This window comes from Microcebus murinus, chromosome 9 (genome assembly GCF_040939455.1).
Source record: "Microcebus murinus isolate Inina chromosome 9, M.murinus_Inina_mat1.0, whole genome shotgun sequence".
NCBI lineage: Eukaryota > Metazoa > Chordata > Mammalia > Primates > Cheirogaleidae > Microcebus > Microcebus murinus.
In genome coordinates, this window is record NC_134112.1 from 98,738,957 (window position 1) to 98,759,620 (window position 20,664).

At 57.1% G+C, this 20,664-nt stretch overlaps 1 protein-coding gene across 4 annotated transcripts in view; it reads right to left on the bottom strand.

Moving 5' to 3' along the window:
* Positions 1–20,664, bottom strand: part of PRKAG2 (protein kinase AMP-activated non-catalytic subunit gamma 2) — a 248,261-nt gene that overhangs the window by 194,819 nt on the left and 32,778 nt on the right. The window contains exon 1 of one of the 4 annotated variants that reach the window (XM_012786217.3): positions 6,536–6,997. The exons of the other annotated variants lie outside the window; for them this stretch is intronic. The gene's annotated coding sequence lies outside the window, so the exon portion shown is untranslated. Of the gene's footprint in view, positions 1–6,535; positions 6,998–20,664 lie in introns of those variants that run through there. 4 annotated transcript variants of the gene reach the window in all.

A 20,664-nucleotide genomic window follows, 5' to 3' on the forward strand; every position in this document is an offset into this window, starting at 1 on the left:
TCAAAAGAAGACCCTGAAGGCCTAGGGGAGAGAAGAGATGATTTTGGATGGGGTGGAGATGATGGTCAGACAGAAAAAAGTGCTGGGAGAAGGCGGGTCTGGGGAGCGCTGCAGTGGGGACCCTGGACTCCAGGCAAGGCCTGAAGAGTGGGGAAGGGGCTGAGGCCATGTGGCCCCACCCTCTCCCTGTAAACCACCCCTGTCCCTCCAGCCAAGGAAGCATATAGGGAGCACTAAGCCCCAAGAAGACCGTGCATGTTCAGGCGTGACGACCACGGCTGGCTGAGCTCATGCCCGGCCGCCCGCTATTCTCACTCGCTGCACTCCAGGCTCTAAGTGCAGCACTGACGGATGCTCAGGCTCCCTTCATTGTCAAGTGCATTTGATATCAATATCTGATAGTACTCTAGTGTTCTCACAGCATTCCAATTCGGGCATAGCTGGATTAGCCACGGTACCCAGGCATTTGGGATTATTGAAAAATACACTAAGGATTTTTTTTTTTTGGCAACTGTATGATGATTTTCTTAACCTCTTTTCCTGAATGAAGGTGATTTGGGGGGAAACTGCTAGACTCAGTGACGAGTTGGACCTAGGACCTTGGAGAAGAAGGTCTGTAATCTTATCTGTTGATAACAGAGCAGGGAAAAGGAGGCCCTTCCCTGCAAAGCTGGTGCTTAGCGCACAGAACCTGGGGGTGCCAATGCGGCTAGGGTGGGACCCGGGAGTGTCGACTCTAGCAGGGAGGGTCTGGCTCAGGTGGCAGGTGAACCTGCAGAGTGGCTCTTTCCTCCCCACTCGGGAGACGTGGGGGAAACGGTCCCCATAGACCATGGAGAGCTTTGAAAAGGAAGAGAAGAGGTGAACAGGGAAAAAAAAGAAGTCCCAGAACGCCCCTCCCTCTGAAGGCTCTCGTCAGGGCTGAGCCTGATGACTGTGGGACACAGATGGCCGTGGGCCGGGGCCCTGGCTCCAGGGAGGGGAAGGAGCAGCGGGCAGTCCCTGGCGGGGGACTGGGCGAGGCTGGGGGCAGCTCCCTGAGGCCATCCTGCGGGACCGGGCAGGGTGTCCTCGGCCCCTCGTGGGGCGCCTGCGATCCCCCTGCCGGGCCAGGCCTAGTGCAGCACGATGCTCCCCGCACCTCCCGCAGCCCCCGCCCCCCCGGAGCTCGTGTCTGGAGGCCAACCAGCAAGCGTGTCTGAGGCTCTGGGATTTGAGCAGACGAGCGTGGCGTGACTCAGAGGGAGTGGGTGGCGGCAGATGCCCTCGGCTGGCTCCCAGCCAGGCTTGGCAGGTTCTGGGTAGGTGACTGGCTCGGGGCTCAGCCTGACATTAAGGGCGAATCCCACCAGGGACCAGGGGGCTCCGGAATCTGAGCAGGTCTCCATTCGAAACAGATGCAGCCCTGGCCCAGCCCGGCCCCTTCCCACCCACGCCACGCCTGGCAGGGCGCGGAGTCAGCAGCAGGGGGCCGAGGAGAAACCCTGTGGACCCATGTGCTGCGGCAGGACCGGAACCGGCTTCGTTATTCCCAGACCGCAGCTACCTGGCGCGTGCCGGGGGCGTCTGCGCGGGCCGGGCTTACAGGTTCCTCTCACCAACTCCTCAGCACAGGCTGCCCTCACGCTGGTCTCCCAGGGCGCAGACGGTGCCACTCCTGCTCTCAAACGCAACCCCTCCAAGGACACACCCCGACTCCTGCCAGCTCTGCCAGCTCCCCCGCAACCCCGGCACAGGAGGCTGAGCCGGTCTCTGAGCCCCACTCCCCAGTGGGGGCCAGTGCTGTTATCCAGAACGTTCTCCTCTGTTTTCCTGCCAGGCTGGGTGGAGAAGGCCTTAGGTACTAGAAACCTCAGGGAATGGCAATTACAGGGCTTTTAGTCACTTACTGTTTTGGATAAGTAGAAATCAGGCTTCTGACGCTTACTGGTGAAAACATTTCTAAAAACGGCTCTGCACATCTCCCTGCTTTGATAAGAACGGGAGGGTGGGATTTAACCACCTGATGGCTGCGGTGTTGACAAAGGGCCACCCACAGCCCTCCCTCAGCCACCCAAGAACCAAGGCAGGGCCAGAGCCACGGCCATGGGTCCAGGGGCCAGAGCCACTCTCATCCCAGAAGGGGACTCTTCGTCCCATAGGCAGAGGGCAAGAGCCCGCACCTGCTGAGGGTCATGGAAGATGCATGCCGCTTATGGACCCTGGTTAAGTGGATTCTATGCACCGTCCTCACACTGAGTGAGGATGGTATTTTGTTTTTCCTTCCCCCCTCTTCTCAAGCACAAGCGCCCCCAGTGGACATCCCCAGGTGGGCCCTGGGCCTTCCAGGGAAGTCTCGGAATTCCCCCAGATGCTCATGAGTGTCAGCTCCAACTCTACTTCCGAATGTGATGTGGCCAACCTTGCGGATAAGGAGAACGTCTGCATTTAAGGTCAAAAGCATTGGCTGCTGGGTTATGAGCAAAAGAAAAGTCCCACAAAATTTTCCGAGGCTTGGTGCTTCTCCTTCTCACTCCTTAGCCCCTGATTCTGTGTCTAGTTCTCGCTCCAAGAGGCAGTGAACCCCCGTCCTGGGAGCAAACAAACTGTAGGAGCCCGGACCAAAAAGAAAAGGAAACCAGGCTGGGGGAGAACAAGGCCCCCCAATTCCACGGCCCTCCGCTCTGCCCAGAGGCCGCACCTTGGGCTGCCCGGACCCCCACCAAGTTGCCAACCCCCCCCCCATGCGGCGGCGGGCAGTGGGACTGTGCGTACTGCCTGCAGCGGGGTGGAGGTGGCCGGTCCTACTCCCACGGCCTGGCGGGGGTCTGCATCTTACTTTCTGGGATCTGCACGGCGAGTCTCCAACTCACAGGTGACTAACGAGCCCTGAGTACCGGGCAGGTGGCAGACCCCCTAAAAACCAGACATTAAACAACAAAATGCCACCACAAACCTCACCCACAAAGTAAAACCAAACAAACACCTAACGCTGGCTTTGCTTTTCCTCCGCTTTCTCCCTATCCAACCCTCCTGCTACAACTCAGGGTGAGAGGTGCCAAGGGAATCCCAGGGTGGGGGGATTTACGATTGCGGGGAGATCCTATGAACCTTCCCCGTGACCTGCAGGAGGACCACAATGGGATGCAAGACAGCTGAGAGAGCAGACCTTGTCCCCGAGTGATGAGTGACGTGTGGGGGGTGGGGCTTGACCACCACCTAGCACAGGTGGAGAACAGGACGGGGGGCACTGAGGCAACAAGGGGACGACAGGGACCTTGTGGCACCCAAAGCCCTCCCACCTTGGCTGTCTGACCAACAGTCAGTGACAAGACCCAGAGAATTCTGTCAGAAAACCCAGTTGATGCAAGGCACTGCTCTGGAAGGTGTTCTGCTGGGCTCTGCCAGGGCAGGCCACACCTGAAGACAGGAGCTGACTGTTTATTAAACATCTATTATGTGCCAGGAACTGGCCCTTGGTCCTGTGACGCAGGTATGACTGTCTCCATTTTTAGAAGAAAAATCAGGCGCAGGATGTGGACTAATGTGCTCACGGTACCGAGCTGGTGGGAGTCCCGTGCCAAAGGCCCCTGGGGTTAAGAGGGAACATGGCTGAGTTCTTGGGCATCAGGTGCTTGTGATTCCATTACATTTTTCTCTTAACTCATATTTGTAATTGAGTAATTGAGGTTAGAGTCCTGCAGTCTCACATTAAACCCCTCCTAGGGCTCTAGGGCCTATGCCACGCTCCTGGGAAGATGTTCCACTGAGCCCGACCAAAACTTCACTGGAAAGCACGCAGAGCCTCGAGGTGGGCACTCTTGAGCCTTGCCGTGGGGTGCTGAGGCTCAGGACAGCCTGGCCACCCTCGGGAGCCTAAGGAGGCCGGGGAGATGGCGAGCCTTGAACGGGCCACTTGCCCATAGCTCCTACCACGGTTTCCTGCTAAGCCACCATGCCCACAATGACAGCCAAGGTGAAAGTTTTCACGGCCAGACACTCGCCACATGGCCCACGCAGTGCAGTGGGAGGGACAACTTTGGAGGCGTCAGAGGGCCCGAGTTTGGACTCCAGTTTGCCACTTACTGGCCGTGCAATCTCAGCAGATTATTCAAATTCGGGGAGCCCCAATTCCTTGTGTAAAAGAAAGAAAACTCCTGGGATTGTCACGAAAATTAACATCCACAAAAGCACCACGCCTGGTGCCGGATGCACAGTCAATACATAGTTACCGAAATACGAAACACAGACGGCCAAGAGCAGTCTAAGAGGTGACGTGGAGACAGTCCTCCTAAGAAATGAAGCCCCTGGCTGACCACATGGGGAGTTATCGATTGGCTCAATCTGCAGGAACTAACTGAACTTAATAAAAAGTATTGCATAAAACAGAAAGTGCAGGCATCCATTCCCCTGCCCGCTACAGGCTGCCTGCCTGGCTGGTCTCGGTGGCGTCCGGTGGGAGGAGTGACTTGAATACTTTTAAAGGGAAAAAAAGGTCTGCGGTTTGAAAGAGAGCAGTGAGCGGGTCGGATAAATCCAAGAGGGGTTCCTTTACCAACAGCTGAGCGGAAGCGGAGCCCCAAGCCAGTGCCTGCGTCTGCAGGACCCTCTGGCGACCCAGCACCGCTACCTGAGGTCACGGCCAAGCGCCTCACTCTTCTCGAAAAGGCCAGCACACAGGACTCCAGAGTCTGTCTCGATAAAGTGTCGATTTTAACACCAGCCTGGGGACGGGGCCTGAAGAGAAGCCGGGCCTGGGACAGCAAAGGGACAAAGCCCATGGCCAAGGGACAGCCCACCCAGCCTCCGTCCTCCCAGGCCACTGCCCACCGAGAAGACCAGGTTGGGCCTCAGGACACCTGGCTTCTCCTCCCAGCTCAACCCCTCTGTCACTTTATGCAAGAAGGCAAGAAGACCAGGTACCTTAAGCATCCAGGTTTTCGGCTTTATTCACTGAGTGACTTTAACCACTTAACCCTCAGTTTCCCCTTCTGTAGAAAGGAGTCTGTGCCTGTCTCGGCGCCTGATGCTGGGCTAAAAAAACCAAAACCAAAACCAAACCGAAAAACACCACCTTAGATTTATCTAGTCCTCGGATGTTTCCATGCAAGCTGGGGAAGCAGTTGAAGGTGAGAAGCCCCCAGACCTGGAGAGGCCCGTCACAGTGCCTCAGTCAGCCCCTCTGGCCAGAGCTGGGGTGTGTGCGCCCCCGGGCACTGGCCCGTCCCTGGGAAGCTCCATGGGCTGAGATCCACCCGCCTCGGTCTCCATGACTCTACCTACCCACACCCAAGGGCGCCGGGGATCCTCCTGCACTCATGTCGTGGGGCCTCTCCTGCACTCAGCGGGGCGCTCCCGTCCCACCGGGCTGTGTCCCCACGTCTCTCCCTGCCTCTCGGCGCCTGCCGTCCCTACGCGGTTCCCTGCTAGCTCACGTGACCTGAAGTGTGTAATACCACCTCCCCTCTCCACCTGGGTTGTAAATTCGGAGGCAACCACGCCTCGTGCTTCTGTCATGATCCCCCGGGTCACTCCCAATCACCAGGACTCAAGGACCCGGAATCACAGCCGGAGCTCTCTTCAGACATAACTAGCACAGCCTGTGGCTTGGGGAAGGGGATTGTAAGGCAAAAAAACGAAAGAAAGAAAATAGAAAAGGCAGCGGCTTGCTCAATGCCCCATGCAGCAGCAGCGTCAGTGGAGGGCGAGGTGGGGAAGCCTGTGCCGTCCGGAATCTAGCACTTTCCAGCTGCAGCTGCACTTGTTGTGCAGAGTCACTCGGCAGTGGGGCTCCTGGTTCCCAGCCTCCCCTCCCGTGGTCGCCCAGAGAGATCAGCTCGGTGTCCAGCTGCCTGCGAGGCCGTCTCCCATCACCTCTCCCCTCCCCTGCCTTCCCGGTTCTCCCAGGTACCCCAGTGAGTTACATAAGCAACAGGTGGGCCTTGGAGAGCTCCCCCCTGTGGCAGGGGGCGGACGCTCCCCAGTGTGCGTGTGGCCCGCAGGGTCCCAAGGACAAAACCGTGGCCCACACCCAAGGGCCCCCCCGTGCTGTCCCCCATCGTCTGCTTTCAGGTCAAATTTAATAAATGATGACTCAGGGAAAGGAAAAAGGAAAGGCAGAGGATGGCAACTTCGCTGAGACTGGGCTTCGGTGAGGGCACCGTGAGCCGGGGTGGGAGGGTGGGGAGGAGGCCCCGGCCCTGGCGTGCGTGCGGCAGCCCCGCCGGCCCGGCAGCCTGGAGCAGAGACAGCCGCGGCAGGGGAACAGCGACGAACACGCCCACACGCACGCACCACCTCCACCAGTCATTCTCTGTAAATCACAAGAAAAAGTTATGTAAGGAGAAAACATACAGCTCCGACGGAGAGAAGGAACATTTTGTTCAGCCTTGGGGTATTTAACGTAATGAGAGCTCCCGGAGAACAAAGCGACACTCGGCATCAGTCTCGCATGCACGCGAGGACACAGGCGGGCAGAGAGGGAGCGCCACGCGCGGGGGACGCGGTACCTACGCTCGCCATGCATCCAGGAAGCCAGCCCCGGAGGTCTGCTTACTGAGCCCCGAGGGTGCCGCAGCTCTCCTCTTCCCGGACGTGATAAGCAGTGCAGGGCTGTACGGTGCTGGGTGACAGGATGCAAGTGACGGGATGAACGGCGCTACCAGCTCTGACAAATCCTGCCGCCTCGCTGCAAAGGTCCATCCGAGAGAGGGTCTCCCGGCCCCTTCAGCACAGGCGATTTCCAAGGCTCGGCTGCTCTCCGAGCTGCTGCCACTGGCTGCCTGCAACAGATGGGCACCCCGGCTGGGTGTGCTTCCCGTCCCCAGAGCAGCGCAACAAGCGGCTGGCAGACAGCACGGGCTGGCCTGAGCCAGCGCAGGCGACAGTCTCGTTGGCTAGAGCCGGTCTGCTGCTCAAGAAGCAGGCAGAGCCCGGGCAGACCCCCTCGCAGACAGGACTGCAGCAAACTGCCATCCCCACCTGTGCCGGGCTGTGGGCTGCTGGGAGGAAACTCCTCACCACACAGCAAGCCAGCGGGAGGGAGGGCTGGGCTGCAGCTTTTAAAAAGACAGGCAGCAGGACGAAGGCAGGCAGGAGCAGGGGCTGGGGATGCAGCAGCGGACGGCTCTGGCCTCCAGGTCTGCTGCCCAGCCTGGCAAAGGCTGGCACCTTCAGAGGAAAATGGCTTGTTGGTTTCAGAAACCTGGATTTCCTGGAGGTCCCTGTCCTTGGAGTATAAAGAAGGCAGCTTTTCCTCTGGCAAGAATAATGGCTACGGCCTTCCCAGAGGAAGGCTGCCCACCCCAGGCCCCCAACTGCAGACAGCCCGCAAACTTGCAGGCGGTGACATGGCCCCTGCCTGTCCTCACCATCTCTTGCATTTTTTGCATTCTGATGCTTGGACATCTGGAGTCTTACTGACCCTGGAGGGACCATCCGTCCCAGGGGCAGCCAGTTCCCAGAGACTGTAAGCAGCTCACCTGTGGGCTTACCTATCACGGGTGAGCCGTCCTACCCTGCCCCACCCACCGCGCCTCCTCTGTGGGGCTCCTAGACCCCAGGCCATTACTCCCTTGCCCTGATCGCTGATGACAGCCCAGAGCCCCTGAAATTATTCGCAGAAACCACAACAAAGGCTCTTGCCCACATTCCCGCTCACTCCCCTGGCTCCTGAGCAGTTCTGGTGCTTTTTTACTTTTTTTCTTGAGACAGGGTCTCAATCTGTCGGCCACACTGGAGTGCTTTGCTCCAATCACAGCTCACTGCAACCTCCAACTCCTGGGCTCATGCGATCCTCCTGCCTCAGCCTCCGACCCAAGTAGCTGGGACTACAGGTGCATACCAGTATGCCTGACTAATTTTTAAAAAAATTTTTTTAGTAGAGACAGGGGTCTCCCTGTATTACCCAGGCTAGTCTTGAACTCCTGTTCTCAAGCAATCCTCCCATCTAGGCCTCTCAAAGAGCCGAGATTAAAGTGTGAGTTACAACGTCCAGCCCTGGGAACACTTAAAACAATGCTCTAAGGAGGAGTGTGCAAGCTGCTTGGGAAGCAAATGAATCATTAGGAGAAAATGGGGGCCCCCATTTCAGATCCCTGCCACCTTCATTGTTAAACAGAACTTGCTAATGCCTTGAACTGTCCAGCAATGGGGGAATTGCTCCGAAAGAGAGTCAGTGACCTGTCACTCGAGGTATCCAAGAAGCAGAAGATTCTGTAAAGAGTCTACAATTCAAAGGCGATGATTCATCGGGCAGATCTGTCCTTCAGGTAAGGCTGAGGGCAGCGGGAAGACACAGGCGTAGGCATCGCCAGCAGGAAGGCTTCTCGGAGGTGACAGAGGAGCACTGCGTGTCATAAGGTTGTTTCCAGCCCGGGAGGGTGACAGGCAGTCACGGCGCATCCCACCGTCCATTCCGAGAGCAAAGAGGCGCAGGGACGAACCGGCAGTCCCGGGGCCAGGCGGCCCAGTCGCGGGTTGCCTGGGACAGTCACTTTAAACTGGAACTCTGTTTTCTGGTCTGTGGAATGAGCAATCTGTCACATGATGTCCCTCAAGGTCCCTTTCAGACCTGAGCACTAACGTTCCGTGACAACACCGAGGGCCCGAGTGAGAGCTCAGTCATTCCTCTGAACCTCAGTGGAAACATTTGCTCTGCGGCTCTCCCAGGGCCGCTGTTGGGATAATGCATGAACAAGCATTTGGACAAAACAAGCGTCAGCTTGGGATGTTCGGGACGATCCTGGAACCAGAGGGCAGCGCCACGATAAACCCGAAGGGCAGCAAAAAGCCGGCCCCGTCAGCGACAAGCGCGGGGCGACCTCCTATAGCCACCCCCGGGCACCGACGTGAGGGGTCGACCAGAGACCTTGCCAACCTCAACGTTGTCTCTGCTGTTCTGGAACTATCCATGCTGGGAGAGCTGGGCTTGTTTTATTTTCTGTGTGCTTTATTCCAAAGCACACAAACAAGCCCGAGGATAAAAAGCCTAATTAGTTTTGCTTGGAAAAGCTGGAAATGTCAGAGAAATGGGAGGCGCCGTGCAAAGGACCCAGAGGTCTGCTGCACCCGGAGACGAGCGCCGGAGAGTGATTTACGGGCCGCGGTGACTCCGCAGTTCTGACGGGAGGCCCGCGCTCGCTCATGAGAGACGAAGGGAAGCCAACAGCGCTGCTCCTGCCTGCAAGCCGCCAACCGCAAGTGTGGTGACTGTCTCCGTCTCACTCTCGCTTCCGACCCCCCTGCACTCCTGGACGCGTGTGGGTGGTCCCCGCGTCCCCGCCAGGCGCCCGGCTCTCTGCCCACTCTCTCGGCTGTCTGGAAGGACACAGCCGGCGGACCGCACAGGCGCGGCAAAGCCCGAACACCACGCCGGTGCTAGGGCTGGTCTCGGAAGGAACGGGAAGCCGAGAGGATATTCCTTCCTGAGGCACGACCCCTCTCCCGGATTCACCTTCCCAAACACTGCTACCCGAGCATCACTCTCGGCGCCCTCGCCAGGCCGAAACAGACAAAGCAGCAACAAGACAAAACCAGACCAGACCAGAACACCCTCAGTAGCTCCACACCACCCACGGAACAGACCCTGGCCCTCCCAAGCTCTCGGGCTTGCTCGGAGCTGTCAGCCCGTCTGCGTGGCCTGCAGCACCCCTGGGGCTCCCTGCGGCACCCCTGGGGCTCCCTGCGGCACCCCTGGGGCTCCCTGCGGCACCCCTGGGGAACCCTGCTGTCTCTGTGGTCAGCGTCACTCCGAGCCCCCACCACCACGGCCTTTCCCTGGCATCTGTAGGTTATTACCTGGCCCCTCTCCTAGAATTGATTTTTTTCATTGTATTTTTAGTGCCGAGCATTTTACATATGCTACCTCGACCCTCACAGAATACGGTCGATTTTATCAATAAGGAAACCAAAGCTAGGACACCAAGGTTATTACAGAACAGGTAAGTCGCAAAGCCAGGATTTGATCACCGCGGCGTTCCCCTGCAAAAGCCCGACTCTGTCCCGCCCTGTTCTAACAGGCCTGCCGCCCCCCTTATTTATTTATTTTTGCTCTTTCGGATTGTCTAGTTTTTGTATGGACCACACTTGATTATTACTTGTATAATTAAAAATAAGAGGAATACGCTCACATACTCTACGGTGGTAATTCCCCGTTTAGGGCCCATCCCAAAGAACATGTGAAATCAGCAAAGACAGTCTCTGCAGCAGTAGGGAAGGATTGGATACCACGTGAGTGTGCAAAACACGCGACACTGTCAAGCGTGTTCTCATAGAGTCATACGTTGCGGTATTATGAAATCACATAACAAACCAAAACAGTGATTTCGATTACAAATGGCATGGTAAATGCAACAGGAAGATCTCAAACCACGCACGGGATTGCCTGGGCTTGGTAAGTGGCCCGGAAGACAAGGAGGACACGAGCACACATGTGTAAAAAGTGTGCCTCCTGGCCCCCACCCTGGATTACAGACGTGCATTAGACGTCTCAGCAAACCGGGAATCTAGCACAAATCCCTGCCAAATCCCCACGTCATCTTCAGCCATGAACCCAGAAGTCAAATGCTGCATGCCAAGCTCACGCCCCCACGAGGAGGCACTGCTGCACGGGACAGCGTGGCCACAGCCCCAGAAGCAACTCGACTCCAGAACACCCCACTCCGTGTCCAGAGCCGGCCACGGCACGGGCAGCTTGCGGAGGGTGCGTCTGCACGGGGCTGACAGCCGCTGCCCTGAGCAGAGAGATGCTGCCCACTAAAGCCCCCAAGAGCTTTCTAGGTGCCTGCCCTGTCCCTGCCTCACAGTCAGCAGTCCTGGGGCTGCGAGACCTGTGCTCCAGACCGCCGGAGGCCCTGAAACAGGAGGGGCTCCCCTGGGCTCAGGGCCTGGCTCCTGGCTTCACTGGCCGCATTAGCGTGTCACTCAGGACCTGGGCAGCTGGGGAGGGAGGGGACGTGGCGCTGTTGGCTGGGCGACGCTTTGGGAACACCATCTGAGACACACTGGCACGCCGAAAGGGTGGCATGTTACGTGGCGCCCCATTTCCTATGACAGCTTCGGGCTGGCGTCCCTGCACCCACGAGCCCTCCGAGGTACGCTGGGGCAGTGCGGGCGCTTCTGAAGCACCCCGCGACTGGAGACCGACACGCCAAAGAGAGCTGCTCCGCACCGTGAGCACCTTGCTGAAATCACGGCAGAGGGCTTGCTCATCAGCTCAGGAGAAGTTAGAAATACTTTTGCACGGGTGAATGAATGACGTGCGAGGTACGTGTTGAGTCGGGAGGATGGGACAGGCTGCAGCCCCCGCGAATGAGCAGAGAGAGAGAGAGACTCTGCTGGCCAGGGGGCCTACCCGCTACAGCCCTGGAGGCCCAGATGCCACTGGCCCTGCGTCCTCCCCCGCAGGGGACCCTGCCTCTGAGCTCTGCTGTTAGGCTGACCAGTGCCATCCTAGGAATAGCTTTGGGTCCTGCTCAGAGTGCATCTGCCGGAGGACAGCAGCGAGATGTCCTCTGAGCTACAAGAACAGGCTGGAACTGCCACCTAAAACTGCCTGCAGGGATCTGTCTGCAAACTCCGGTGGAAGGTTTCCTTTCACTGTGGCAGCCCCCCCGCTCCCAAGGCTATCAGGGGACGTACGGCCTCCTCCACCTCCAGTGGCTGCAGACTGGCAATATTTGCCAAAGTAACCAGACTCCTGCTGAACGGCTGAGCTGAGATTAGAGCTGAACAGTCTGTCACCCAGCCACTCCCGGACACCTCCATTCGGGTAGAACTAGCAGTTCCTCGTGGCAAAGACATTTGGAATCATTAAGAGCTTATGCCCTGCTTTTAATGGAGAAGAAACAAAACCAACTTCAAACTTCCCAAATGGTAACAGTTTTTCCATCTTTCAAAGCCAAATTCTGACCCCCTGAAGGTCTCACGAGACTTAGGATGCTGCCTGGAGCCTCACAGGTGGAAGTCTCTCTGGCCACAGGCTCCCCTGGGCCTCAAATGTGGGCGAGGGCCCGGATCCCTCTGTCCAAAGACGCGCCGCGTGCACTGCATGTGCGTGTGGGTACTTCCACGGCCGATGTGCGTTGGGAGCATGTCACCTGCAGAATCAGGGACCCTATGGAATAAGCCAGTATGTCCACAAGTCACACGTGACCAACTGGGGCGTGTCCTGCCCAAGCTCGCACAGCTGGGAGCTGAATCCCAGGTGCCCCAATCTTCACCCCGTGTGTCTGGCAAGGAAGAGAGCGGCCCATCTACTGGGGAACTGGCTGAGATTCTTCACGTGGTGCCACGGTGACCTCTCTGACTTCAGTCTGAACAAGGCCGACATGCGCACACTCCAGGAGCAGAGGGAAGGAAGGAGGAGGAAGGGCTGGCTGTCACTGGCAGCTGGGGCTCTTTGCAATAAGAAGCTGCACACCAAAGAAGCAGTGATGCGTTTAGGGTGAATACGACACACTCAAGCACTGTCAAAGCCACGTGTCTGCCCCAGCCCCATGCCCATCACAGTGACTCTCCCACACCCGCTGCTGTGGGGTCCCTCGGCTTCTAGCGTTTGCACGTGGAGGGCCCGGCTCCCGTGGCTCCTGGGGGGCACATGGCGCATGCCAGCACCTCGGCCGACGGAGGGGAGGTGGCCGGACCCGAGAAGCAGGAGCAGGGTGGGACCTGGGGCCGGCCACTCCTCTTCAACAGAAACAGTGTGGCGCGTGGGAGGCCCCCACATGTCTCTGTCATTTTTTAGTTGAATGCAACTGAGACGGGCTGCTCCCCTAACACGAATGCCCACTCGGGCTCCCGGCACCCCCTCTCCTGGCCAGCAAGCGCTCACAGAACCCCTGTTGCGTGCAGCCTCGCGCTGGGTTGCTGGACACAGACAGACAGAAGAGAGAGACGCCAACCTCGTGGACCTCAGTCCTGGCCAGGAGAATGTTGTGGAGACGAGGAGTACGCAGGCTGAGCCAACGCAGCACCGTGCCTGGCACGCACAGCAGCCACCATAGAAGTTTCCAGAGGGAAGCGGCCGCTTTGGAAGAAAGTCATAAAGAAGTGCTCCACCAATGGAGGGAGACTAGGCTGAAGGGAGCAGAATTAGGTAAGCCAGAGGCCCTGGGGGGGGTCCTCACCTTTCGCAAGGCCCTAGTGCATCCTCCCCGCTCGGCCCCACAACACACCGCCAGGGCCCTCCACGGAAGGCTCTGGAAGGCTCGAGGCAACTCTACTTTCCGTTTACACTGGGAGGCAGGATGGGCCCAGGCTTGGCTCACCTGCAGCTCATCTGGCTGGTCTCAGGCAGGTGCTCCGGTGCTGAGCGTCTGTGCCTGCAACGTCCCGCCGGCGCCCGGAACGGGAGGCGCTGCCGCCCGGCTGGGCGAGGCCGGGCTGCTGCTCGGCGCGCACAAGGCTCCCGTGTAACCGAAATCAAACACCAGCCGCACCGGGACAGGAAATGGCCTTTTCCTGGATCGCCCCCGATAACATCGCCCCTAAGCATGTCCTCGTGCGGACAGATTGGGTCCCTGCTCCTCAGCGTGCTGTGAAGGATAAAAGTGACTTCGCTCGTCCTTTTGAACGGATGCTACTTTCTTACAGGTCCATTTGCCAGCACTGTGACTTTGGGTGAGTCACTTAACCTCTCTATGCCTCGGTTTCCTCATCTGTAAAATGGGATTAGTGATCGTTATACCTGCCCCACAGGGTAACTGTGAGGATTAAATCAGTATGTATGCATATATGTGTGTACATACACACATGAACACACACACGTGCGTGCGCGCACATCTGTGTTCTTTCCTGAGTTGTACAGAGGTCAACACGGCCTGGGAGCTGATGGGAACCAACAGCCAGGAGGTGATACAGCCCTTCCCTGAGACGTGTGACTCAGGTGTTAGCGAGCCCCTGTGGGGATCTCACCTGTGACAACTGCCACCGGACAGAGTTTCAGAGACTCTGAACTAAGGTAAGGCAAAGTAGAAACTGGTGGAAAGTGAAGGGTAGAAAGCTCTGGAAACAGACCCCTGCAACTACCTCTGGCCGGGACTGGGGCTGGAGCCAAACTGACGCCGCCCAGGAAGCCTCTAGCCCAGGTGGCTTCAGAGGGGCAGGGGTCAGGGAGAAGGGCGCAGTGACTTTGCTGTCACCTCAGCCTGCTTCAGCCAACCTGCTGAGCGCCACCGACCGAGCACTGACTTTTCAAAGACGCCTTTGGAGTAAAAAGGAGCAAAAGACGGGCCTGAGCCCGAGCCTTTGAGCCGACCACGGGAACAAGGCTCAGAACACTCAGATGGTGAGGTCCCGGGCCCCCAGGGCTGGGCTGAGCGGAGCCCCCCGCCCCGACCTGTGGGACTGCGAAAGGCTGAGCGCCCAGGGCCAGGGCCAGGCCAGAGGGAGGGTGAGCAGACCACGCTGCCTGCGCCCGGCCCGGGGGGCTGGCAGCACATGGCTGGGGGCCAGGCAGCAGACTCATGCGGACACCCTGGGTCAGACTCCCTCCTTCTCAGTGGCCGTTGGGGGTGCGTGGCACAATAAATCCACCACAGAAAACGTTCAGCCCTGATTTAAAAAATAAAACAAGAAAACCCTCTAGCAATTTATCAGCTTTGTCACCGCCAAGCCTGGCGGTATCACTGTGAACATCTCGGTCTCAGAACTCCTCCCAGCAGCCGGAGTCAGCTCCCACCCGTCCCCTCCCTGCCCTCCCCACGCCCACGATGGAGGGGACTCAAGCTCAGTGCAGAACCTGCTCTGGGACCCTGGCGTGGCCCAGCGGCCCCTCCACAGACTCCTCCCCACAGGCAGCCGGGTGTGGCCTCCCTCGGCAGCTGCCTGGGGACATTCTCTGTGAAGCTCAGGGAGAACAGGAAAAACGTGTACCTGGTTTTGTTGGCTTACCAAATTTCACATCGATGATCTTTTCTGAAAATTGAATAAACACTAAAACTTTTAAAACATTGCAACAATTTTATTTGATATTTTCCTTTTTATCTTTTGTAGAGATGGGGTCTCGCTATGTTGCCCAGGCTAGTCTCCAACTCCTGGCCTCCAGCAATCCTCCCAAAGCACTGGGATTACAGGCTCAAGCCACCGCAGGTGTCCCAGTTTAACAATTTTCAAAGAAGTCTCTCGGAAAATATTAGGCTCTTCCCTGCTGTTAGGGGTTCAACTGCGTGCCCCCAAGAACGACATGCCGGGGTCCTCACCCCCAGAACCTCAGAATGTGAGCTTATTTGGAAACAGGGACTTATGAATCTGGCCCCAATCATGAGCCCTCACGTGTGTCAGGCACCATGGGGGGTGCAGACCCCTCTGCCAAGTAGATCTGGGGGCCAGAAAATGGAACCAAAGGACTTTCTGCCTAGCCAGACTATCCAGCATCTCATCTCCTATGGAAACTTCTCGACTCCACAACTTCAGGGGCTGGAGACAGGGGACTTGAAGAGACGACATCTTTGGTAGTTTCTGGAGATTTCCCCAAGGATGAGCCCAGGGATATGGGGTCCAGAGTCATTCCCAGGCAGGGGCAGCTGGAAGTAGGTCAGGTCCACCCCTGGCTAACTCATCTGTCTAACAGCTCTTAACCTGCAGGGAATATCAGAATCTCCGGGGCACTTTTTCAAGAAATAGATCCCGCTTGACAGCTGCCGAATCAAAATTTCTGGGGCTGAGAACTGGGTGACAGAAAGATTCCCTGATTAAGAACCACTGGTATCGCCCAACCACCTCCCTGCAAAGACGGGAGGAAGGGGGGAATGAGCAGAGAGAAAATGGTGTGCTCGAGGGCCCGATTATTCCTGGCATCATTGATAGAGTCAAAATCGAAGGTGCCCAGGAGAAGGGAAATAAGTCCCTAATCCGAGCTCTCCCTTTAAGAAGGGATCAGCCTTTAATTTAAAGCAAACCGAGAAGCAATCACTTGGACTCGGGTTATTCAAGGGCAGGCAGTAAATTGCCCGTGGTCCGGAGCATCTGTAATATTCTATGATTTAGGAAGCTTCTTAGCTGGAAGCTTCGTGACTGGCTAGGATCAAAGATCCCAGTCTGGGCCACGTTTCGCTCTACTTTGCTCTCCCCTCTTCCTGCCATTCTGCCTGTTTCCTGACACCCGAATTCTAAGGAGATGCGAGGGTGATCGGACCGTGCCGTGGTCCTGTCTGGGTCGGGAAATAGACTGCACACAACAGCAGGAAGCCACGAGACCTGACGAGCGGTAGAGACAGACGCTCTATGTTGTACTGAGACCGTGACTCATGGGGGCTGGCTGTCCCCGGGCGTGCCATGCACCACTTCCTGGTGGGAGAATTAAGAGCTGTGCTGTGTCTGACACTTCTCTCTCGTCCCCCTGCCCCCGCCTCCCTGTCACAGCCAAGACCCAGATAGGGACCACTCCTTCCACCTTGGGTTCCCAAAATAAATAGGACGTGGAGCAGAGCTGCAGCTGCCCGTGTAGACAGACAGTACAAAGTAGAATCACACTTCTGTCCTTGCTTGCCACTGAGAATCTAGGGTCACTTGTCACTCTGGCGTGACTCATCCAAGACTTGCTCGATATTTTCCTCCCTCCGACTCCCTTTCTCTCTTTCTTCTGACGCCCTCTTTTTCCCTAACCCTAAATAAACTCACCCAGCTCGGAGTGCTTCCGGAAGCCGTCCACTCACCCAGGCAACGAATCCAGTTTGAACGGAAGCGGCCTCTGAGTGCGAGCCCCGAACCCCATACAGCACGGTGCTCTGTTTTTCTTCATCAAATTCATTTTATATTATTCTCTGGTTATCAACACACTGAGTGTATGTTTTGTATCCTCCATGATACCTTAAAATAATGTGATGATTGCCGTCTTTTTATGAACACTCACAACCCTGGCGGAGAACCAGACACCCAACTGCGCTTGCTCAAGGCCGGATTCAATCCTACACACATGCACGGGATGAACCCTGTCCCCGGGGCTGGCTGGGCAACAGGGCACAGAGATGAAGGACAAAGTCTGCCCTTCGAGTAATTCCTAGTTAGTGGGAAGGATACGCTGGAAATGAGTTTTTGTCTAGAAGGCCAAAGCCTTTGTCTCGGAACAGCGAGCTCCCTGCCCCTTGGCTCTCCGTGAGGTCCTCGGCCTGTCTCCTCCCATCTTCCCCCACTCCGCGCTGGGCGTCTGCTCAGCGCCCCCTTTCCTAAGAGCAAATGCACTAAGTGAAGGTGCACCCCGCGTTATAGACACTGAAGCTTCAAATCCACGTCACCGATAGCTGGGACAAGCCCCCTGTCCCATCCTGTGACTCCTTCTCTCCCTCTCCTGGCCCCCAACTGCCTCCAAACAAAAGTCAGTAAGCGAGCAACGCACAGGTCCTTGGCTGGCGGTCGGGGTGACCAACCAGGCTCGGCTTGCCCGGGACTGGCCCACGTCCTGAGAAAACCTCCACCTCAGAGAACCCGGGCGGCTGGTCAAGGTCATAGGTAGAGGACGCCGCCCTCCGGGTGGGGGGCACAGCCGTGCACCCGCCACCGCCCTGCCCTCCCGCCCACCACCCAGGCCCTCCTCCTCTGTCGCTCCCGACTCCCGTTCCACTCACTTTGCCCGCGTCCTCTTTCCATCTTCCAGCTCATTGGTGAGGAGGAAATTCCCACCCACCTTCCCCTTCCTCTCTCTCGGTTTTATTTATGAGGTGGAAATTTACCCTAATCATCGAATAAGGAAAGAGCTAGAGATCTGCGTGCTTATCAAGAAACGGTAATTACTGTAAGTGAAAATAAAAGTTTCGCAGTGAAATTAAACATGAAAATCAAGGTTGAAGCACCCCCAATATATGGAGAATACCTAGAAGGCCCCTTTAGAATTTCCATGACATTCTCCATGTATCTCTTTTCCCTCCTCTAATCAAACCTGCCTTTCATAAAACACCCCTTTTGAGATAACACCATCGCAGTTCCATGTTCTCTCCTGCTTCTTAATAACTGTAATCATTTATTCTTTCTCCCAAGAGAACGTTTTCCTGTACCACACATGTGCGCGGAGACCGCGGTCAGGAAAGGCCACGTTTAAACAGAGCCACCTTCGTGGCCCGTCAGCCGACAGAAATCAGGTTCAGAGAAAACTCAGATGGGAGGCTGACGCAGGAGAAACCGGTCGCAGCTGTGCAGCAGACGCCACTAAAGCCAAACCCCTGCTCTCAACCTCAGATGTACACTGAGGTCACCTGGAGAGTTTAAAAAACCACCACCACCCCAATGCCGGGTCTCAGAGTTCCTAATTTAATTGGTCTGGGGTGCAGGGGGGTGGGGCTGGGACTTTAAATGCTCCTCAGGCGATTCTAATGTGCAGCCACGGTCGCGAACCACTGAGGCAGGTGGACCAAGAGAAAAGGAAAACACGGTGGGCTGTAGGATGCCCATTTCACATAAAGAGAGAATACACCTGGGTGGAAGCACAGCTTTTCCAAACGCATGTTGCAAAAGGCATTTCCTGAGATGGCCTTAGGTAAAAACAAACACACAAAACTGGACTGCCGCAGCCTCCCCCGCAAGGCTTCCGGTGCCGACCTTGCGCGTCCCGTGGGCAGCCCAGCATCCACCTTCGGCAGCTTCCCCGCCCCGGCCGCCCTGGGTTCCAGCCTCGAGGCAGGTGCCGCGGACTCTCCCTTCTCGTCCAGTCCAGAGAAACCCCAGGGCAACGACCCAGGTGAACCCGAGTCTGGGGCCGGATCTCATCTGGGAACACAGATGGAATCCCAAGTGTGTCCAAGTGCACTGGGGGGCCCACTCACCCCACAGGTGCCCGACAAGTGCCCCACAATGCACTCCACAGGACACGATGAGCCCCTGCTATCCAGGGGGAGCCCCCATCCCAGGCTGCCCCTAGAGTAAGTGCAACCCCTTGTCCGTGGTCTGCATGCTCTTATGAGGAAGATCTGCATCTCCTTCCCGCAGGGCCCTGAGATAGGTCACGGGGTCAGGGTGGCAGCTTGGGAGTCGTGAGAGAGCACTGGGATGGCTATCAAATCCTGGCCCCACAAGGGTGGGGCCAGGGCTCTCCTTGAAAGTGGGGTCTGCATTTCATTCACACGTGCACAGTTCTTAATAAAGAGTAGATGCTCAGCAAGTATTTGCTGAAAAAGAGAATGAACATTTTAATGCATTGGAAAAGAAAAGAGAAATGACCCTAAAAGCCATCTCACAGAGGCGACACTGCTATAAAGTCTGGCAAAGCAAACCTGGGAGAGAAAGGAAGGCATTTCCACAGCCTTAGAAACCTGCAAGCGACCGGTGGCCTTGCCTCATCTCTTCTTCCCTCCTTTTAAGGGCCCTTGTTTCTCCAAGATGCCAGTATCAGACGCGAGTGCCTGCGTTCACCTGATGCGTTAGCAGCATTCTTGGAGAGGAAACCGAAAGCACAGGCAACAAAAGAAAAAGTAGAAACATCTGCCTTCATCGAAATCAACACTTTTTGCTTCAAAGGCCACCATTAGGAACACAAAAGTACGTATGCACAAGCTATTCATCGCAGCCACCAGAGGGGCCAGCAGATGGCGCGGTGGCTGCCCCAGGCCAGCAGCCCTGGACATCCTCCCTGACTCCCCCCAACGATGCTCTAGCCCCAGCTGGCAGAACCAGGGTCAAGTCCCTTCACTCTGTCACCAAAAAAAGGGAGGGAAGCTGGACCCCATGCTGCTCCTCTAGCTCCAGGGGTTCCTGGCCTCTGCCCCCTTCCCAGTGAGAAGCCCCCTCCCTGCTGAGGCCGGGGTGCAGAGTCCAGCTGGGCCTCGACCTTCCATCTGGCCGCTGCCCCCGCTGGGGCACAGGAGGGAGTGTGTGCTGGTCTGGAGAGCTGTGGGGGACCCAGCCCCCGGGGCCCTGCCCTCTTCCCCTGGCAGCTCTCGGACTTTCGGATGTTCAGGCCCTATGACAAGTTCACTCAGGATGAGGCGAGACTCAGAAGGGTCCCCGGACCACCCACGGTAGCGGAAACAGAATGCAGTGGATCCTCCAGACGTTAAGGGTCCCACTCAGCCGGTTTGCTACCACGCCCTAAACAAGGCCACTCGCCCCGACAGCCAACGCTCATGGGGACGCTGCCGTTTGTTTAAATTCAATCAAAACGACATGTACCCTCAGCTCAGCCCTGCCCTGGGCGTTGAGGGCTGTAAGCCCACACCGAGCCCCTGCTCAGCGCCTTTTCATCTCGCCAGAGAGATGTCCCCACACGGGCACAGTGGGAGGACAGACAGCCGCATCTCATAAAGGTGACATTCTGCAGCCCACAGCCAGGACGGAGGGTGGGTCGGGGACCCCCAGCTCACCTCTGCGCCAATCAGTCGCAGGAAAAAGCAAATCAGTTAGATTTGGGGTTTTGAATTAATATGAGAAGGTTCATTTTCTTCCAGTAATATCATAGTTTTTTCAAGAGACAGAGTCTCGCTCTGTGGCCCAGGCTGCAGTGCAGTGGCATGATCATAGCTCACTGCAGCCTCAACTCCCGGCTCAAACCATCCTCCCGCCTCTGCCTCCCGTGTAGCTGGGACCCGCAGGTGCGAGCCACCACACCCGGCAAGTGTGCCTTCGATTCCATACTGGGGCCAACTCTGGGGGTGTCGGGGGAGGGAAAGGGGAAAAGCCGCCCATTCTGGACCCCAGCAGCCTTCCCCAAGCGTGTATCGTGCTTTGAGCAAAAGTAGAGAAATGGTGAGTGTGGGTACA